Here is a 22,697-nt window from a genome sequence, read left to right as displayed (position 1 = left end):
ACGGGTGGATGTTCCTGCTCATCGGGATCCAGGATGAGTGGCACAGCTTTCTCCACTGCCATGTTGTGCAGCATGCAGCACACGAGGAAGATTTTGCAGACCTTCACCGGTGCATATGGGAGGGACCCGCCGGTCTTGTGGAGGCAACGGAATCGGCTCTTCAGGAGGCCAAACGTCCTCTCAATCACTCGCCTGGTCTGCCCATGGGCGTTGTTGTAACGGTGATCTGCAGCTGTTCTCGGGTTGCGGAGAGGCGTCATCAGCCATGGCATGTTGGGATAACCAGAGTCCCCTACATGGAAACATCATGTAAAGAAGTGGGTCAGGAGATGCCGTCACATACTAAGATAACGCTGAATACTGGACAAAGTCTACCCACCAACAAGACATGCTCGTTCGTTGTGCAGCTGCAGTATCATTTCTGGCACCCTGCTACGCCACATGATGTAGGCATCGTGTGTTGACTCTGGAAAACGTGCACAGACATGGGAAATCAGCATGTTAGCAAGACACACCACAAGGGCATTAATGGAGTGGTAATGTTTACGGTTACGAAAGGCTACCTCCTGTGCCTGTGGTGGTACCAAAGCCACATGTGTCCCATCAATGGACCCAATTACATTGGGCATCCCTCCCAGGGCATAGAACTCACCCTTGATACCTGTCAACTGCTCAGGAGTTGGAAAATGGATGAATTCATCCAGGTGCTCCAACATGGCTTCTAAAACATCATGCAGGACACGGCTGAACATGGTCTGGGACATGCCACCCACATCAGCTATGGTCAATTTAAACGTACCGGTGGCAAAGAAATGTAGGGCTGACATCACCTTCATCTTGGGGGTCAGCGCAGCCGGATAACTTTGTCGCGGTTGGAGGTGTGGTGCCAGCCAGTTTATCAGGTCCACAATTAACTGTTGGGGGAATCTGTAGCGGCGTATGCAGTCACGTTCCCTCATGGCAGCCAAATCTGGCATTGGTCAGGGGAGAGGCGGTGCCCTGCAGAAATTTGGAAGGAATAACGAAGATTGAGTACATTACTACACCAATGTCAATGAACTGAGCACATGTTGAACAGCTGTTAGACGGACCGGGAGGGTCGGCCGAGGACAAGGGGAGAGGTCTCCAGGGAGAGCCGTCTCCAGCGATCGTACAGATGAATAACTTCCCCCCCACAGATATACACCACACAAGGATAGGATTTAGCGTTCTTTATAGGTGATTTCTTAAGGTACGATGAAATGGTACAAGGAGGTCTGGACTCAGGGGTCCCCTCGATTCGAGTCTCTTGGTTTGGGAAAAGGGGGTAGCGGGACAGTCTGGTTACCAATCTGGTAGCTGAGATGGTATGATGGATAGCTCACAATCCTCGAGCTCGGCGTTCTAGATGGACGGGCCGCGGCAGCGCCAGCAGGTCCCGGTGAAGATGGTCGTTACACGGTCCGCGGCAGCGCCAGCAGGTCCCGGTGAAGGTGGTCGTTACACGGTCCGCGGCAGCGCCAGCAGGTCCCGGTGAAGGTGGTCGTTACACGGTCCGCGGCAGCGCCAGCAGGTCCCGATGAAGGTGGTCGTTACAACGTTCCGCGGCAGCGCCAGCAGGTCCCGACGAGGATGGATGATGCAGAAGGCCGCGGCAGCGCCAGCAGGCAGGACGATAGTTCACAAGGCAGGGCTACGGCAGCGCCAGTAGTCCGTCAAGGCTGAGTTCTCTCGGTGTCTCTCGACTCCAGGATACAACTGCCTTCCTGCTCTGGAGCTGCCCTAGTTATAGGTCTGGCGCCCTTTGATGTCCGGACCCTCGCACTTGGAGGTCGGGGGTCCGGGATGAGGGAGTCCAGACACCCAGCAGGGGGTGGAGCCAGCGCCTGGGGGAGCTGGAGGGTGATCGGCACCTGGCGGGGGAGAGCCCTCGACGCTTCTTTCTCCCATTGACCTGCCAAGTGGTCCGTTCACCTCCTGGGTGGATGGTGGTGCCGGGATGTCGGGGCCGGCCAGGCCCAGGGTTAGGGTCGAGCCGAGGCCATGCGGCCTCGTGGCGCAGCGCCCAAGATGGTGGCTGATCCGGCCGGGGGAGCCGGTAGTGGTTCGGCCCCATGATACATGGCTGTCCGGGGGCAGGAGTTCCGTTGGGAGACGGGGTGCGGGTTGCCCTTGTGGGTAACACCTGGGAGTCCGGGGCTTGGGCCCTGTCATGCGGGGAGGGAGCAAGCCCTTCATGTGGCCTGTCCAACATGCGTCCCCCCCAGCTGAAGGCGGGGAGAGTCACCCATCCTCTTGGGGACTCTCCTCGTCGAGGCGGAAAAAGCGTGACAGGCCATCTGCGTTGGCGTGGTCTTGGCCCGGTCGATGTTCCACAGTGAAGTCCATTCCCTGCAGGGAGATGGACCAGCGCAATAGTTTTGGGTTTTCCCCCCGCATCTGCATTAGCCACTGCAGGGGTCGATGATCGGTTTGCACCCGGAAGTGGGTACCGAAGAGATAGGGCCGGAGCTTTTTGAGGGCCCACACCACTGCGAAGGCCTCCCTCTCGATTGTGCTCCAGCGCTGTTCTCGGGCCAGGAGGCGTCTGCTGATGAAGGCCACCGGCTGGTCAAGACCCTCGGGGTTCAGCTGGGAAAGAACCGCCCCGATGCCGTGGTCGGAGGCGTCTGTTTGTACAATGAATTCCCGACTGTAATCGGGGGCCTGGAGCACAGGGGCGGTGCACAGGGCGGCCTTCAGCTTCTCGAAGGCCGCTTGACAGTCGGGGGTCGTGAATCGGTAGGTGACCCCGCACTGCTGCCAGAGGGACTTCATATATTTCGAGATAAAGTTTGTGCCTCGGTCGCTGACGACTTCTCGGGGGAAGCCCACCCGGGAGAAGATCCCCATTAGGGCCCGGCCGACCACCGGAGCTGTTACAGTTCGCAGGGGCACAGCCTCGGGGTAGTGGGTGGCGTGGTCCACCAGTACCAGGATGAACCGATGTCCTTGTGCTGTGCGGGGGTCCAGGGGCCCCACAATGTCTATTCCTACCCTCTCGAACGGGGTGGTGACCACTGGGAAGGGTTGCAGAGGTGCTTTGAGCTTGCGGCCACTCTTCCCGCTGGCCTGGCACGTGGGGCAGGACCAGCAGTGGTTGAGGACGTCGTTCCGCATCCTCGGCCAGAAAAAGTGGGTCACCAGGCGACTGTAGGTTTTGTCCTGGCCCAGGTGTCCAGCCAGGGGAACATCGTGGGCCAAATTTAGCAGGAAGTCTCTGAAACGGAGGGGCACCACCAGCACTCGACTGGCCCCTAACTCCGCGATTCTTTGTTCACTGTATAGCAGGTCGTTATCCCAATAGACCCAATGGGTTCCGGTGGGGTCCCCTGCGCTCTGGGCGCTGGCTTGCTGGCGGAGTCCCTCGAGGGAGGGGCAGGTCTTCTGCTCCTGGCGGAACTGTTCCTGGGTGGGCCCCCCTTCTTGACGCCACTGAGCCAGGCCGGGAAGGTCCTGGGGCTGGGCGACCCCTTCGGGTGTTGGCTCTGGGGGGTCGGTATAGTCGTTGTCCTCTACTGGAGCGACCGGGGGAGGAGGTGCTGGCCATTCTGGTTCTTCTGGTCGGGGGACGGTACGGGTGGCCATGGACCGGGTGGTTACGCATGCCCAGTCCGGGAGGCCCAGCATCCCCAGGTGCTCTCTTCTTTCGACGGCGGCCCATGGGGAACTCTCAAGGTCATTCCCCAGGAGACAGTCCACGGGGGCATCATCCCGGACCGTCACCTTCAACATGCCGGAGACCCCTCCCCATTCGAAGGGGACGCAGGCCATCCGACATAGACTTTCGGAATTGTCGGCTGAGCGGACGGGGCAGAGAATGTTCGGCAGGATCTGCTCTGGTTTCACCAGGTGACAGCGGACGGCCGTCACACTGGCCCCTGTGTCACGTAGGGCTTCGGCCCGGCGCCCATTAATGTTCACCCACTGGCCATATTTCCTGGTGTTGGCGGGTAGGGGAGCCCGCGGGACCATGTCTTTTCCCCCTAGGCACGCTAGAACCATGGCGGCCGGTTCCCACTCTTGTTGTGCCTGCTCATATTCTTCTTGTTCCTCGGAGATTTGTTCTCCCCCCAGGGCGGCGGCAGCTACCTGGCGGGGCTTTGGCGTTTGGTTCTGCGGGCAGCTCGGGTCATTGGCGTAGTGGCCGACTCGCTGGCATCGGTGACACGTGACGTTGGCTCGGAACCCCGGGCGCATCGGGGGGTTGCCCCGGCCGGCCGGGGGCGGGGTGCTGGCCGCGGGAGTGGCCGGGACAGTGTCTCTCCCTCGCCCCTGGCCTCCTCCTCCTCCGCGGGGACGGTGCTGACCTTGGTTGTTTCGGTTTTGCTCGTGTGGCCCTCTCCGGCCCACTCGGGTGCTTTCCCACCGGTCAGCTTCGGCGGCGAGTTGCCGTGGGTCAGTCAATTTACTGTCGAGGAGGTGCTGCCTGAGCTCGACGAAGCAGTTGTTAGACAGGTGCTCCCACACCATGAGATTAAAGAGTTGCTCGTAGGTCGTTACGTGGCTTCCCTTGATCCAACCCTCGAAGGCTCGGCTGAAATAGTTGACATATTCCACCCAAGTTGTACCCGGGATCCGGGTGCAGTCTCGGAACCTCTGGCGGTACATTTCGGGTGTGAGCCCATATCGGGTGAGGAGGGCAGCCTTCATGTGGTCATAGGATGACATCTGATGGTCTGGGAGCTGCAGTAGGGCATCGCGGCCTTCGTTGACGAACCTCCCCCATAGGCCGGCTCCCCAGTCACTCCGATCGATCCGGTGGGAGGTCATGGCGATCTCGTAGGCTTTGAACCACTGTTGTATGTCGTCCTCTCGGACATACTCTCGGACAACATCCTTGGGGATGTGGACTTTCTTCTCGGTTGCTCTCGGGGTGTGCGGTCGCTCAGGCACCTCCGGTTCTTTATTCTGTTTCCGAAGTTCTATTTCCGCCAGTTTGCGCTCGTGTTCGAATGTTAGTCTTTTTTCTTCGAGCTCTCTCTGCCTCTGTTTTTCTTCCCGTTCTTCTCGGAGCCGCAGATGTTCTAGGTTCAGTTTTTGCTCAGCTAATTTTAGTTCACCGTCCATCTTGAGTCGTGCCATTTCCAACTCATGTAATCTGTTTCTTTCTCTTTCTTGGATCTCTTCCTGCGAGAGGCCCGTTCCTCGCTCCTCGGGAGCTGTGGCGTTCCCCTCCAATGCTGCACCGTTTTGGTCTGGGGATCCGGCGACCCCGGTTTCCGCCCACGACTCAATGGCGTGCTTCAAATCGTCTTTGGTACTCAGGCCGGTGGTAGCAATGCCTAGTTCCATGCAGAATTGTTTAAGTTCGCGATGGCTATACTCTTCCAATTTATCCATCTGGAATTTCTCGGTGGATCCGCTCTCTTTGGTTGACATCGTGGTTTTGTCGTGGGGTGAGCTACTCTCTGTACGATTACGCGTTGATTCGGATCGCGCCGCTGGCCACCAATGTTAGACGGACCGGGAGGGTCGGCCGAGGACAAGGGGAGAGGTCTCCAGGGAGAGCCGTCTCCAGCGATCGTACAGATGAATAACTTCCCCCCCACAGATATACACCACACAAGGATAGGATTTAGCGTTCTTTATAGGTGATTTCTTAAGGTACGATGAAATGGTACAAGGAGGTCTGGACTCAGGGGTCCCCTCGATTCGAGTCTCTTGGTTTGGGAAAAGGGGGTAGCGGGACAGTCTGGTTACCAATCTGGTAGCTGAGATGGTATGATGGATAGCTCACAATCCTCGAGCTCGGCGTTCTAGATGGACGGGCCGCGGCAGCGCCAGCAGGTCCCGGTGAAGATGGTCGTTACACGGTCCGCGGCAGCGCCAGCAGGTCCCGGTGAAGGTGGTCGTTACACGGTCCGCGGCAGCGCCAGCAGGTCCCGGTGAAGGTGGTCGTTACACGGTCCGCGGCAGCGCCAGCAGGTCCCGATGAAGGTGGTCGTTACAACGGTCCGCGGCAGCGCCAGCAGGTCCCGACGAGGATGGATGATGCAGAAGGCCGCGGCAGCGCCAGCAGGCAGGACGATAGTTCACAAGGCAGGGCTACGGCAGCGCCAGTAGTCCGTCAAGGCTGAGTTCTCTCGGTGTCTCTCGACTCCAGGATACAACTGCCTTCCTGCTCTGGAGCTGCCCTAGTTATAGGTCTGGCGCCCTTTGATGTCCGGACCCTCGCACTTGGAGGTCGGGGGGTCCGGGATGAGGGAGTCCAGACACCCAGCAGGGGGTGGAGCCAGCGCCTGGGGGAGCTGGAGGGTGATCGGCACCTGGCGGGGGAGAGCCCTCGACGCTTCTTTCTCCCATTGACCTGCCAAGTGGTCCGTTCACCTCCTGGGTGGATGGTGGTGCCGGGATGTCGGGGCCGGCCAGGCCCAGGGTTAGGGTCGAGCCGAGGCCATGCAGCCTCGTGGCGCAGCGCCCAAGATGGCGGCTGATCCGGCCGGGGGAGCCGGTAGTGGTTCGGCCCCATGATACATGGCTGTCCGGGGGCAGGAGTTCCGTTGGGAGACGGGGTGCGGGTTGCCCTTGTGGGTAACACCTGGGAGTCCGGGGCTTGGGCCCTGTCATGCGGGGAGGGAGCAAGCCCTTCATGTGGCCTGTCCAACAACAGCTAATACACATATGCTACATACAGAGTCTGGTCTGTGCAATACATCCTGCACACGTATGCTAGCCAGGTGATACTCCTACCAAGAGCCAGCTACAAACGTGGATTGTCAAGGTCTACATGACATGCCATGAAAGTAGCTGTGGGCCAGTGTGAGTGAACAGCCAGACACATTACAGGAGTGACATACATCCACATATGTGCATTTGAAGGATGTCATCTCATACAGACAGCTGCCGGCAAGCTAGACACACAGGTCACATATCATGGGAAAAGGACAGACCAAACACCTTGCCATGAAGGGGTACATGTCAAAAATGATCACACAGACATTGAGACTATGCAGATATGTCCTAAGCTCGCAAGTCCCTGTTCGATGCATACAGACACACGTTACGTGTTATTCCACATGTGTCCTGGTGTGCGTAATAGTGTGACATGGGCATCTACACACAGACACATGTTGGATGCAGCTACAGCAGATACCGTTGACGGAACACCAACAGCAAGATCATGGGAACACATGACACACACATGACATAGTCACACCAGGGCACGCTGGTAGTGAGATGTCAGGTGTCATCATCCGTGTACCTGGCATCAGGGGACAATTGCGGGTGTTGGTGACTGTGTCATGCCAGTGATGCAGTGCTTGACAAGTTTGAACTACATGCACACATGTAAAAGGTGTGAAGGGGAAGTGCGCCACATAGTGCCCCATCACACATGACATGTGTACACAGGTCATCACACAACTATTGGGTTAAAACATGAGGAGACATGTGCCAGCTCACTGCCTGACACACCTAGGCCCTACACATGAAGCACTGCACTGACAATGACTTGATGTCCATCCTTGTGCAAGTCAGACACCTCCATTACTTTCCTGTGCGCCTCCTATCACCAGTGTAAGCTGTGAAACGCACCGTACACACGCTCTGAGGGCGTGTGTACGGTCGTATCACTATATGGGGTTTGGGTAGGAGTACGCGTGTGTGTACGGACCGTACACACGTACGTGTACACACTGGTCCTATCCCTATGGGAGTGTCGCCGTAGGCATACGCCATAGAGATATGGCTCGTACCCGCATGTGTAGGGCCCGTAGCACTATGGCAGTGTTGCCGTAGGCGTACGCCATAGTGCTACGGGCCGTACCCACGTGTGTAGGACCCGTAGCACTATGGTAGTGTTTCCCTAGGCGTACGCCACAGTGCTACTGGCCGTACCCACGTGTGTACGGCCCGTAGCAGTATGGTAGTGTTGCCGTAGGCGTACGCCATAGTGCTACGGGCCGTACCCGCGTGTGTAAGGCCCGTAGCACTATGGTAGTGTTGCCGTAGGCGTACGCCATAGTGCTACGGGCCGTACACACGCGTGTAGGGCCCGTAGCACTGGAGTAGTGGTGCCCTAGGAGTACGTGTGAAACGCACCGTACCTGTGTGGGGATTTGAAATTTACAATGGGGACACATAAGGGACAAGTATTAGGGCCTACATGCATGCTGGTTGTCATGGATACTGTTGGACCCGGCCTCGTGGCGTGGCCCATTCAGACCCGTAGCGACACCAGGCTACCCCCTACACCCCACACTACACTCCATCTTCCCGACACCAGGCACCCTTCCCATTCCCTCAGCCTCGCGGCCTCCAGTACCCGGCCCAGCACCCCCGATGGCCGCCTCGACCCAAGCGCAACCCCAGCCTAGTCGCGTCATGCCGGCTGGGGGAGAGAGAGCTCCTGGTGAGCAGGAGAGGGAGGAGTAGTTTTCATTCACACCTGGCCTCCTCCCAAGAGATGGTTTTGATCGCCCTCCGGCCACCCTGAGGGCTGGCTCCACGCCTGCTGCGTGTCTGGGATCCCACCCGACCCCGCTTTGAAAGGATCAAAGGGCCGCGTGGCAGGAACCCCCAACAAACGACCCCCAGGCGCTAAGACCCCTGCCCGTAAGGACTCCGGACATCAAGGAGGAGTCGACCTATAACAAGGGGCACCCTGGGACCCTCGGCAGTTGAATCCTGGAACGAACGAGCCCTGCTGACGTGGTCGCGGCTGAAGAACATCCCTACAACATCCTACGGAATTCTTGGAACCTTGGTGAGCCCTGCAGACAGCATCGCGGCTCTACCTGGCAGAGACGGACTTCTGCCTAACGACATCCGAGCCCTGCTGACGTGGTCGCGGCTCACCTTGCACCCTGGAGAACTCTGAGCCCTGCTGAGTGACTCGCGGCTCCTGGAAGATTGTCCGACCTCCGACACCTGGACTCGAGTCCTGCAGAGCGGACACACTCAAGAGACATTCCGGTCCGGCTGGACCCCAAAGATCACCTCGTATCCCCCGGCTCGAGGATTGAGAGCTGTGCGCCGGATACGCTTCCACATTGACCCAGATTCTAAGACTGTCCCACTACCCCTACCCCAACCGAGACTTTGTGAGCCCTTGCTCTACTTGTACATACTCCTGCGGATCATAAAGATCCTGATATTGCTAGATAAAGCATACGTATTCCAGAATCTACGGTGTGGTGTCTCTGTGTTACCTGGTGCTGAAGCAGCGTGTACGATCCTAGGTGTGAGACCCAGTCCTGAAGGGGGTCTCTGACCGGTGCTCGGCTATTTCTACCGGAAGGGTGGGCGCAGGGTGGTCCAGCACAGATTCTGTCCTCCCCTGGGGCTAGCCCTTCTAACACTGGTGGCAAGCGACGGGATCCGAGCCTGCAATCTAGAGATCGTATAACGAACAGCTGCCGCACTACCGAACAAAGACAACAGAAGAAGCCACCATGAGCACCACGGAAACTGACGCGAGCGCTACGTTTTGTGTACAGCGGTTAGAAGAATATACACACAAAGAGCTGAAACAATTTTGCAAACAACGGAAGATCGCTACCACTGGTCTAAACACCAAGGAAGACATGCAACAAGCCCTGAAAGCCTGGGTGGAGTCCGGGGCCTCCCTTCCCCGACTGGACGAACTCGGTGAGGAGACAGAGCGGCCGGACGAGCGCAGGAGCTTCCTGAGAACAAGCAATAACCCCCAAGCGCAAGGCAACGCAGCGGGTGGGGGCTGGTCCCCGGAAGATGCCACAGACAGAGAAAGGGACCGAAGTCATGAACTAGAAATGGCCAAACTGAAAATAGAGGGCGAGATAAGGCTAGCCGAAAAAAGCTAGCGGTAGAACAACTCCGAGTACAAGGAGAGCTAGAGGAAAAGAAGTTACAACGGGAACACGAGGAAAAGAAACTTCGGCTGGAGCACGAGCGCAGTTTGAAGGAAATAGAGTTCAGAGCACGGAGCGAGGGAACTCGACCCTCGGGGGGCCAAGAACCTGCACCCCTGGGGGAACCGAAAGTCCACATCCCTAAGGACGTGGTCAAAGAGTACTATCGGAATGATGACATTCAGCAGTGGTTCAAAGCCTACGAGGTAGCCATGACCTCCCACCGCGTTCCGCAGAAGGACTGGTGGGCCGGGTTGTGGGGGCGATTCCTGAGCGAAGGACGAGACACCCTCCTCGACCTACCGGCCTCCATGCAAACATCCTACAGCCACATGAAGGAGGCCCTCCTCACGAAGTACGGCCTCACCCCCGAAATGTATCGGCAGCAAGGTAACCACCTTCGAAGAATTGACCGACCTCATTGCCTGGGAACACTTGTCCACCAACTGTTTTGTAGAAGTACGCCAGCACCTGCTCGACAGCAAACTCACAGACCCGAGGAAGCTGGCCGTCGAAGCAGATCGCTGGGTAAACACCCGGGTCCCCCGGAACCCCGTAGGAGACTTCACCCGCAGCCAGCAAGGACCTCCCCGTCAGAGAGGGGGGGGAATCAAGGGAAACCGAGGGAGTTCCCATCCGTGCCCCCGCGTAGCCCCCCGAGGAACCCACCCCCGGGGTTCCCAGCTCCTCCGCCAGGCAGTGCTGCCACCCCCGGCAGACAAGGGCCCCGGGTGAATATCACATGTTTCCGCTGTCAACGGCTAGGGCATTACGCCAGCGACCCTCAGTGCCCCATGGCCCAGAAACCCCCCACGACAACTCCCCCAGCCCGACACATGGCCACCGTGACCCTAGGGGAGGAGTTTGAGGACCCCGAGGGATGGGAACCTGCAGCCATGGCCCTAGTCTCTCTAGGAGATCGAGATATGATTCCCGGGGCCCCCCTACCCGCAAACACCAAGAAGTACCGCCAGATTGTAAAGGTCAACGGCCACCCGGTGGAGGCCCTTCGCGACACCGGGGCGAGCATCACTGGTGTCCTCAGCCACTTAGTCCAAGCGGACCAGATCATCCCCAATGTCTTTTGCCCTGTGATAGCTTCCGACAACACTGAGAGTCTGTGTAATGTGGCCCTGGTACCATTCGAATGGGGGGGGAGTAACCGGAACCTTGCGGGTGGCTGTCCGAACAGCACAACCCGTGGACTGCCTCCTAGGAAACGACCTGGAAAGTTCCCCCTGGAGACAGGTCGAGCGCAAGACCCACCTCGGGATGATGGGTCTACCAGAATGGGTGTGCGCAACCACCCGATCCATGGCGGCCCGACTACCCCCCCCTCCGTGGCCCAACCCGGAGATGATCCTGTTGAACCTCACCCCCTATCCCCAGGAGAAGAGCCCCCTGCCGATGACGGGTCCGTTCAGCCCGACCACGCGCGGATCACCGAGTTAGGTGATCTGCCCGAGTTGGCCCAGTGGCGCCACGAAGGGGGCCCCTCCCGAGAGGAGTTCTGCAGAGAACAAGCGACCTGTCCTTCCCTGGTCGGACCCCGGCAGCAGGCCGCCGCCCAAGCCGCGGGCGACCAAACGTGAACCCACTTATTGTATTGGGAGAATGACCTCCTGTATAGCGAGCAGCGGGCTGCCGAGCTAGGGTCAGCCCGGGTCCTGGTGGTACCCCTACGCTTCCGAGACTTCCTCCTGGGCTTGGCCCATGATGTACCCTTGGCCGGCCACTTGGGCCAGGACAAGACCTACCATCGCCTAGTAACGCACTTTTATTGGCCAAAAATGCGAGCCAACGTAGAGGCCCACTGCAAGTCCTGCCCCACGTGCCAAGCCAGTGGTAAAAGTGGAGGGAAGCGTAAGGCCCCCCTCCAACCCTTCCCAGTCGTCAGTACCCCCTTTGAGCGGGTCGGAATTGACATCGTGGGGCCCCTGGATCCCAAGACCGCCCAGGGTCACCGCTTTATTCTCGTCCTAGTGGAACATGCCACACGATACCCGGAGGCCATCCCCCTCTGCACCGTCACGGCCCCCGTGGTGGGCCGGGCCTTGATGGGGATCTTCTCCCGGGTAGGGTTCCCCCGAGAGGTCGTGAGCGACCGAGGTACCAATTTTATCTCCAAATATATGAGATTTCTGTGGCAACAGTGTGGAGTCTTGTATAAATTCACTACCCCTTACCATCCCCAAGGCAATGGTCTAGTGGAGCGGTTTAACAGGACCCTGAAGGGAATGATCATGGGTCTCGAGGAGCCCCTGCGGCGTAAGTGGGACGTCCTCCTCCCCTGCCTCCTGTTCACCTACCGGGAAGTCCCCCAGAAGTCCTTGGGGTTCAGTCCATTTGAGTTGCTGTATGGGCACCCAGTCCGAGGCCCCCTGAGCTTGGTCAAAGAGGGATGGGAGACAGCATCCCGGAACCCACCCCCAGGACGTGTTCCGGTACCTGTTGACTCTCAGGAACCAGACTCCGAAATTCCGAGAGCTGGCCGAGGCCAACCTCGAGGCGAGCCAGGAAGAAATGAAGCGCTGGTACGACCAGAACGCCACGCTGGTCGAGTTCCAGCCCGGGCAGCAGGTCTGGGTGATGGCCCCCGTGAAGCCGTGCGCCCTCCAAGACAAATAGACCGTGCCCTTCAAGGTGGTCGAACGGAAAAGTCAGGTGACCTACGTGGTGGACGTCCAGTCCCCCCGTAACCCCTTTCGGGTCCTCCACGTGAACCGCCTCAAGCCTCACTTCGTGCGGACGGAGTTGAGCTTGCTCCTGGCCACAGACGACGGGGCGGAAGAGGAAACGGAGCCTCTTCCTGACCTCCTGCGGGCCAAAGAAAAAGACGGCTCCATGGAGGGGGTGATCCTCTCCCCCTCCCTCACACCCCAACAACACGAGGACTGCCGCCGGCTCTTGGGCCAGTTCTCCGACCTGTTCTCCCTCGTCCCCAAGGTCACCGACTGGTGCGTCCACGACGTGGACACAGGAGACAGCCCGCCGGTACGGCACCGAGCCTACCGCGTCCCCGACCGAGTCCAGGCCTGCATCCAGGCAGAAGTATCGAAGATGCTATCTCTCGGGGTGATCGAGCCCACAGGCAGTCCTTGGGCCAGCCCCGTGGTACTGGTCCCGAAAGCAGCTGCCCCTGGTGTTGCCCCCGAACTACGGTTCTGCGTGGACTACCGGGGGCTCAATGCGGTCACCCGCACAGACGCTCACCCTCTCCCCCGCGAAGATGAGCTCATTGACCGCCTTGGGTCTGCTCAGTTTCTCAGCACCTTCGATTTGACCTGCGGATACTGGCAGATTGCACTCACGGAGGGAGCCAAGGAGCGGTCTGCCTTCTCCACCCCGGATGGGCACTATCGCTTCCGAGTGATGCCATTCGGGATGAAAAATCCTCCGGCCACCTTTCAGCGACTGGTGAATAGGGTCCTGGCCGGGCTGGAAGAATTCAGCGCCGCCTATCTGGACGATATGGGGTGAGCACCTCCAGCACCTCCGGAGGGTCTTGGGGGCCTCACAGTGAAGGCCAGCAAATGCCAGATTGGGCAAGGATCGGTGGTCTACCTGGGGCACCAGGCCGGCAGCGGGCAGGTCGCCCCTCTCCAACCTAAGATTGACGCCATCCTGGCCTGGGAGCCACCAACCACCCAAACCGAAGTCCGAGCCTTCCTGGGCCTCACTGGTTACTACCGGAGGTTCATTCAAGGTTACGGCAGCCTCGTAGGACCTCTCACGGAGCTCACGTCCAAAAGACAACCTAAAAAGGTACAGTGGACCCCTGCCTGCCAGGAGGCGTTCGACGCCCTGAAACTCGCCATGTGTACAGCCCCTGTGCTCCAAGCCCCCGATTACTCCAAAGAGTTTGTGGTCCAAACGGATGCTTCCGAGCATGGCATCAGAGCCGTCCTCTCCCAGCTCAATGAGAAGGGCGTAGATCAGCCCGTGGCCTTCATTAGCCGAAGGTTACTGCCCCGAGAGCAACGATGGAGCACCATTGAACGCGAGGCGTTCGCCGTAGTCTGGGCTCTAAAGAAACTGCGACCCTACCTCTTCGGAACCCACTTCCGAGTCCAGACGGATCATCGACCCTTACGGTGGCTCATGCAGATGAGAGGGGAGAACCCCAAATTGCTACGCTGGTCCATCTCCCTCCAGGGGATGGACTTTACAGTAGAGCATCACCCTGGCAACGACCACGCCAACGCTGACGGCCTCTCCAGATTCTTCCGCCTCAGCGAAGAGAACCCCCAAGAAGATGGGTAGTTCTCTCCGGCCTTCAGCTGGGGGGACGCGTGTTGGACCCGGCCTCGTGGCGTGGCCCATTCAGACCCGTAGCGACAACAGGCTACCCCCTACACCCCACACTACACTGAATAGCGTAGCCTCCCCGACCCGGAACCCGGGGTTACCCCTGTCTTCCCTCCATCTTCCCGACACCAGGCACCCTTCCCATTCCCTCGGCCTCGCAGCCTCCAGTACCCGGCCCAGCACCCCCGATGGCCGCCTCGACCCAAGCGCAACCCCGGCCTAGTCGCGCCATGCAGGCTGGGGGGAGAGAGAGCTCCTGGTGAGCAGGAGAGGGAGGAGTAGTTTTCATTCACACCTGGCCTCCTCCCAAGAGATGGTTTCGATCGCCCTCCAGCCACCATGAGGGCTGGCTCCACGCCTGCTGCGTGTCTGGGATCCCACCCGACCCGGCTTTGAAAGGATCACAGGGCCGCGTGGCAGGAACCCCCAACAAACGACCCCCAGGCGCTAAGACCCCTGCCCGTGAGGACTCCGGACATCAAGGAGGAGTCGACCTATAACAAGGGGCGCCCTGGGACCCTCGGCAGTTGAATCCTGGAACGAACGAGCCCTGCTGATGTGGTCGCGGCTGAAGAACATCCCCACAACATCCTACGGAATTCTTGGAACCTTGGTGAGCCCTGCAGACAGCGTCGCGGCTCTACCTGGCAGAGACGGACTTCTGCCTAACGACATCCGAGCCCTGCTGACGTGGTCGCGGCTCACCTTGCACCCTAGAGAACTCTGAGCCCTGCTGAGTGACTCGCGGCTCCTGGAAGATTGTCTGACCTCCGACACCCGGACACGAGTCCTGCAGAGCGGACACACTCAAGAGACATTCCGGTCCGGCTGGACCCCAAAGATCACCTCGTATCCCACGGCTCGAGGATTGAGAGCTGTGCGCCGGATACGCTTCCACATTGACCCAGATCCTAAGACTGTCCCGCTACCCCTACCCCAACCGAGACTTTGTGAGCCCTTGCTCAACTTGTACATACTCCTGCGGATCATAAAGATCCTGATATTGCTAGATAAAGCATACGTATTCCAGAATCTACGTTGTGGTGTCTCTGTGTTACCTGGTGCTGAAGCAGCGTGTACGATCCTAGGTGTGAGACCCAGTTCTGAAGGGGGTCTCCGACCGGTGCTCGGCTATTTCTCCCGGAAGGGTGGGCGCAGGGTGGTCCAGCACAGATTCTGTCCTCCCCTGGGGCTAGCCCTTCTAACAGATACCCAGTTTGAAGTTAACATTTTTCCATCATGTGGCCTGGAAAAAGCAGTTGGCCACAATATACATTGTTGCAAAGTGGTTGTTGACTTGACATGATGCTGCAAATTTGAACAAATGCTAATGCTGTCACTGGTGTATGTTTAAAGGGATTGGAGGAAACGTAGGATGCAAAGGAGTCTGACCAATCACTCTGCACTCCTGTTACTGAAATAGGCCAGCAAGGCAGATATAAGTCAGGCAGAACCCATGAGAGGGCACTTGCCTGCACAACCTTTGATTCGACACCACTGCTGCTGCTTGTGATTCCTCTGGCACCATGTCGCGGTCTGTGGAGAGGGCCCAGCCATTCACACAGGAAGAGAATGCGGCGTTGCTGGACGTCAATCTCCCACAGTTCCCCAGCCTGTATGGTAGACCAGGGGTGCCGGTGAGTGCTGACTCTGCTACCTTTGACTGTGCCCCTTCTTTTTGTGACTGGCACTTCTGGCATTGTGTCCAGGTGTGACAGACATGAAATGTTGTTTAGAGTGGGTCCCAGGGGGGGGGGGGGAATGGCTCATGTCTGTCATGCAGAGCATGATGTGCTTCATGTGTGCACTCCTCACTTGCATTTTGCTTACTGTGACATTCACTGCATGCTGCATGGCACATTCAGCATAGCTAATCCTCTTGGCCCTTCATGTTCTATAGTCCTGAGGTGATTCAGTGTTCCCCCGTGTGACAGGTGACTGTACCCACAGATGTGTGTGAGTTGAGTGGAGCTGTGGTGAGAGTGTCCAAATGATCTGGACATTGATGTGTGTGAATGTTCCTTGTCATGTGGGTGAGTGTCTATGTGGAGTGTTGCACCACAGCTGCATGGAGGAGGCAACAGCTCGACCCATCTGATGTGAGAAGTGATCTGTGCTGTGTTTCTGACTTGCTGGGCTTGCCCCACGCCTGTGACACCCCCCAGGCAAGTGGCACAGGTGCAGAGTGAGGTTTGTATCGGCTGTTGCCACTGGCAGGTGAATGATCTGTGCCTGTGTGTGTCTGTGTAGTCTGCTGTTGTTGGGTCAGTGGCCTGGGGCATGTGACTGCTTGAGGTGCTGGCCATCAGCTTTGTGTTGCTTGTGATGTCCAGTGTGTGCCATGATCAGGGAGTGCCACCTGTGTACTTTCAATGCCATGTAGTGCATTGGGGCTTCCACAGAGCCTAATGTCCCTATGACAAATGTGCTATTCGTTGGCAGCATACTATGCCCTGTTCAACATATCAAAGATGTTCAAATGTGTGTCTCTGTGACATGGAGCAGGTGTAGTCATGTTGTCTCACTTTGTCATCCTCACAGGTAACCGCCTACAAGAAGGGGGAGATATGGAAGCGGGCCGTCAGGGCCGTGAGATCTGTGGAGGGTCGCAGTCGGCGCCTGGCACAGGTGAGGAAACGCTGGCAGGACATCCGGTGCTGGACCAGGAGAATCGCCCGGGTCCTGCTGGGGGACTCAGCAGAAGGCAAGAACCGCGGGCGCCGGCGCCTGACCCACCAAATGAAGCGTGTCCTGGCGGTGGTCTTCCCTGACATGGATAGGCGGTTACAGGTGATGCAGCAGCAGCAAGGGGGTAGGTACATGTGTGTTTGTTGTGTGTCACCAGCTTTGGGAAGTGCCCAGTCGCATGGATACACTGGCAGGGTTAATATGTGCATTGCATTTCCTGTTCCCCAAAGTCATCCGCTGCTGTTCTTCCTCCTTTCCCCTCCTTGACATGTGTCCCCTGGTCTGTGTGTAATCACTATTGCACATGGTCATCTAGGCTGGCGGTTAATCCAAGTGCACATTGCTGTCTGCATCATGTGGGGGTGGGGTCGGAGACATGTGTTGTTACCTTGCCTGTGCCCTGTCCTGTTCAGTCATTTGGGGGTCCATATCAGTTGGCACTAATGCTGAGTCTCAACATAGGAGTGTGAGTGTTCTAATGAACAGACTTGCAGCATGCATGACCGATGTTGTGGCCTCAGACATGATGTGCATGAGTGGGAGATATGCATAGTGCCGGGACGGTAGCTCATGTTACAGTCAGATAATTCCAGGCCCATGGAGCAGTGTGCCCACTTCAGTACCCTAAGACACCCTTGCCTCGGTATCATGTGTGTCATCCAACACTGTGCCCATTCTCAATGTGTTCAGCATAGTTTTCCCTCTGTGGCATTGTTCCCTGGCCTCATTTGTATTTATCTAAAGTGTGCTACATGTGCCCATTGTACAGGCTGACCCCATTTGCTTCTGCATCCTCACACTGGCCAGTGCCTGTGTGTCTATGTCCAACAATCTGTTGAGGTTTTGTGTCACAAATATGTGTTGGCAGCCTCACGAGGTGATGTGGAGTACATTTAGGATTTCCTGATGCACTTTTTGATAAACCCAGATTGAGAGGTGTCACTTTTTGAGCTGTCTCAATCACATTGTCTCAGGTATGGGTTGTTTTTGCGGGCAAGGACTACATGTCCATACCTTATGTCTCCTTGCCAGATCTGACCAGTGTGTGATGATTGTCTGGACAGGCACTCAACGTGCAGTGACCCAGGCATGTTGTGCAGGGTGTCATGTTTGTGCTTTGAGGCATGTGTCACAGGTTAAAAAACAAGTTTCTTGCTCATCCATTATTGGCACGGGTGTGTGCTCCAGATGCTATGTGGTTTGGTCTGTGTGTGCTGACATCTGTGTGAACATTCATCGTTCACATCAGGGTGTCTCCTCAGTGCAGGTGCTCCTTATTCCAACACAATTTCAGGGCCATTTGCTGATGCATTGTCCTGTGTCTGGACATGTGTGCCACTCCACATGACAGGTAGTGTGTCAGATGTGTTGCCAACTGTGTCATCATGGTACGGATGGCCATGTGACAGGTGGCATGTTTTAAGTTGTTATTCAAGAAGGCATGTGCCCTGGCACTCACTACACTTGTCAACATGTTCCAATAGTTTATATGCTTCACTTTGATTTTTGTGAAGGACAATGATGTGCCTGCATGACAGAGGTCTCCCAAGGGAGTGCACAAGTACCACTTTTACACTTTTGTGGAACACGCTGGCACAATTAGAACATGGGCACATTTCAGGCCAAAAGTTGTTTAGAATTTATACATATCCATGTTGCCACAGTGTGTTAGCACTTGGGTTAGTCCTTGGTTGTTGCTGAAGGCAACTTACCGGTGTCAAGTCATCCCGACCACCGTGGTGCCATGTATGTGTACTTCCTGATACCACATTTCTTCTTAACATTGGCTTCTTGCCATTAGGCGGGCAGCTCATACTATGACTGTGTAAATGTAGTTTTGTGTGCACCTCCTTGTGTGACTTCTGATATTCATGCACATGTGTGTTCTGTTCCACAGGTGGGACATTCACACATTCCAAATATGTCAATTGTGTAAAGTTTTGTGCTTCCCAATGGATCAGATAGTATTGCATTTGCTTTTCTACAGTACTCACAGGTCTATGAGTGTGGGGACCCCTTCAGCATTGGCATCTGTTATTTGGCATTGGGTGCACCAATACTATTTCGTTCACAGTGACCAGGAGGTGGCATGCCGTCATGGTCTGCCTGTGCCCCACTGTTCACAGACACTAGCTTCTCTGTATAATTGGATATCCAGTTATTTGCTGTGGTGTCCTGATTTTCATTATTTCAGGGGGCATGTTGGGTGAACCAACTGGGGAGTGCAGGGCTTACATATGTGCTGGGTATTCTAGATGTTCCTCATGATGCTTTTCATGATATGCACTGTGACCTATTTAGTTTGGACTCATGTGTCAGATGTACACAGGTAACTGATTATTTCCTCTCTCTTCACCTTGCCCACAGCATCATCGGGGGACACCGAGGGAGACACCTGCACGGACGTGGAGGAGGGATCCAGCACCAGTGCCACCACACCTGGCCAGTCGGCAGCATCAAGTGGCATGGAGGGTGAGGGGAGTGCGGCGGAGGACCTGGGTAGTACCACCACCAACTACGACGCAGACGGGTCCGAGGCTGAACTCCCTGAGGGGGCGGAGGCTGCTCCAACAGCTGGCAGCAGCACTGCAACTGTCACCGCCCCCTCCATTCCCATCACCGCCCTCCCACTTGCTCGGGTCCCTTCTGTCCGTGTAGGGAAACAACGTGTCTCCTTTGTGCCAGGCACCGCACCCCCTGCCCCTGTCTCCCCTGCTGCCCTCACTGCCGAGTCTGTGGACATTCAGTGGCAGTTGCAGGTTGGGCTGACATCGATCCTGACTGTCCTCACACCAGACTGCTGACACAGATGGTGTCGTACATGGAGGGCATGTCATCAGCGATGTCTGACCAACGGATGTTGCTGAGGTCCATGGACTCGCCACTGACGGCAGCAGTGAGTCTCCTGCAGCGCTTCGTCCTCCCACCTACCCCTGCGCCATCCACACTTCCCACTCTCATTCCTGTCCCAAGCACACACACACCTTCCCAGGCAGGCACCACACCAGACACAGGCAGCACACCAACAGGGAAGGGCAAGCGCACACCTCCTGTCACGCACACTCAGGGGGAAGAAGGCACACCCACTGGGTCTAGGGCACACAGGCGAACACGCAGCCACAGTAGGAGTCCGCATGCCTCACTCCCCAGTCTCTCCGATGTCACTCCCCTCGGCTCCCCTGCCCCACAGTCTGAGAAGGAGACCTACTTGGTTGTGCTGGGCCTCAGCCCCACTGTTTCACCTGCGCGCAAACGGGCAAGGCACTCCACGGGTAGGGGAGTAGAGTCCCCCCCCGTCCACCACCTCCCCCAGTAGTGCTGCAACCCATCCCTCCGACCCCCCCCCCCTCCTTGGGGCCTGTGGTTCCTTCGGGTGCAGGGGAGACGCTGCAAGATCTTGCGGACGTGTGCAGCGCAGTACTGACCTCCACCTTTGGCGCTGCCCCACCCCCTGTGGTGAAGTCGTCTGTCCCTGCACCCCCAACACCTGCCCTACCCCCTCCTGTCCCTGCGGTGCCTGGTCCTTCCCCACATGATGGCCCCACCCCAGTTGATCAACCAGAGGTATCTGATGTGCAGGCAAGCTAGGGGAGACGCATGGCCATGTGTCCCCCCCCCAGGACTTTGTGTCTGGACTGGCCTATGGCCTTTGTAAATAGTGTCCTTTTCTACTTTTTGTTTTCATGCTGAATAAAGCATTTTGTTTTTCCTTTGCACACGATTGCTTTTCAGGTATTGATTTTGGTGCTGATGCTCCATGAGTTGGGTCGGTGATCATGTGTTTGGTATATGGGCAATGTAGTAGTCTGCTGCTCATGGGGTGGACCCTGGTATCTGCGTAGCATCACAAGGTCTCTGCAATGATTCTTTGGTCGTGTATGCTCTTTGTGTTTTGAGACATTGTCCCAAGGAGTGTTCCTTCCTCTGTGACACCTGACATCTTCCCTGCAGGGAGTTGCACCATTGTTGTGCTGACCTGTGTCTACATTCCCTTGGTGGCTGATGGATCCCTTCAACTATGTCCATGCCTGCTCAGCAATGTGTCCGGCTGCATCATCTATGCCATCCTTGGTAGTCACTGTACTTGTGTATGGAGTATGTTGCCATGCCTCCATGGGAAAATGGTCCCTTTTCCGCACTATGCATGTGTGTACTCCCAGCCTAGCACACATATGGTACTTGTTCTGCAGGGTATTTGGTCACCTGACTGACAATTGTGGGCATTGTATCTGTGGGAAGTCCACCCTATTCCTTCCATGGGAGACAACAACTTGGTGGCTGTGCCAGCACCTGTACATTCCTATCAGTCCTGGAATGTGCGTGACAGTGTGTGTTCCCTTTGGCTCTCTTAGTATAGTGGGTTTCACCTGACTATACAGTCTTGTGACATGATCTCAGTGTGTGTATTGTGCAGCTTCCGCAAGGGGTGGGTATGCATGTGTCATTTGTCATCGCACACACATGTGGTGTGTCATGCAGTGGGGGAATGACATCCATCCTCATGGAAGTGGGACACTGCTGTCAGTGATGTGTTGATATGGCACTCTCAACATAGTCGCACATTGGGGATGCGTTCATGGACCCATGGAGTTGTGGTCATCTGAGGATGATGCACCCACCCCTCATATGTCTGGGCACTGCTGGGAGTGACATGCACCCACCCCTCATATGTCTGGGCACTGCTGGGAGTGATATGCACCCACCCCTCATATGTCTGGGCACTGCTGGGAGTCCTCTGCACCCACCCCTCATATGTCTGGGCACTGCTGGGAGGCCTCTGCACCCACCCCTAATATGTCTGGGCACTGCTGGGAGTCCTCTGCACCCACCCCTCATATGTCTGGGCACTGCTGGGAGTGATATGCATCCACCCCTCATATGCCTGGGCACTGCTGGGAATCCTCTGCACCCACACCTCATATGTCTGGGCACTGCTGGGAGTGATTTGCACCCACCCCTCATATGTCTGGGCACTGCTGGGAGTGATATGCACCCACCCCTCATATGTCTGGGCACTGCTGGGAGTGATATGCACCCACCCCTCATATGTCTGGGAACTGCTGGGAGTCCTCTGCACCCACCCCTCATATGTCTGGGCATTGCTGGGAGGACTCTGCACCCACCCCTCATATGTCTGGGCACTGCTGGGAGTGATATGCACCCACCCCTCATATGTCTGGGCACTGCTGAGAGTGATATGCACCCACCCCTCAAATGTCTGGGCACTGCTGGGAGGCCTCTGCACCCACCCCTCATATGTCTGGGCACTGCTGGGAGGCCTCTGCACCCACCCCTCATATGTCTGGGCACTGCTGGGAGTGATATGCACCCACCCCTCATATGTCTGGGCACTGCTGGGAGGCCTCTGCACCCACCCCTCATATGTCTGGGCATTGCTGGGAGGCCTCTGCACCCACCCCTCATATGTCTGGGCACTGCTGGGAGTCCTCTGCACCCACCCCTCATATGTCTGGGCACTGCTGGGAGGCCTCTGCACCCACCCCTCATATGTCTGGACACTGCTGGGAGTCCTCTGCACCCACCCAACATATGTCTGGGCACTGCTGGGAGTGATATGCACCCACCCCTCATATGTCTGGGCACTGCTGGGAGTGATATGCACCCACCCCTCATATGTCTGGGCACTGCTGGGAGTCCTCTGTACCCACCCCTCATATGTCTGGGCACTGCTGGGAGGCCTCTGCACCCACCCCTAATATGTCTGGGCACTGCTGGGAGTCCTCTGCACCCACCCCTCATATGTCTGGGCACTGCTGGGAGTGATATGCATCCACCCCTCATATGCCTGGGCACTGCTGGGAATCCTCTGCACCCACCCCTCATATGTCT

The sequence above is a fragment of the Triturus cristatus genome, chromosome 2_1 (assembly GCF_964204655.1).
Source record: "Triturus cristatus chromosome 2_1, aTriCri1.1, whole genome shotgun sequence".
Classification (NCBI taxonomy): domain Eukaryota; kingdom Metazoa; phylum Chordata; class Amphibia; order Caudata; family Salamandridae; genus Triturus; species Triturus cristatus.
The sequence above is the reverse complement of the archived record's forward strand: the minus strand, read 5'-3'. Positions refer to the sequence as shown.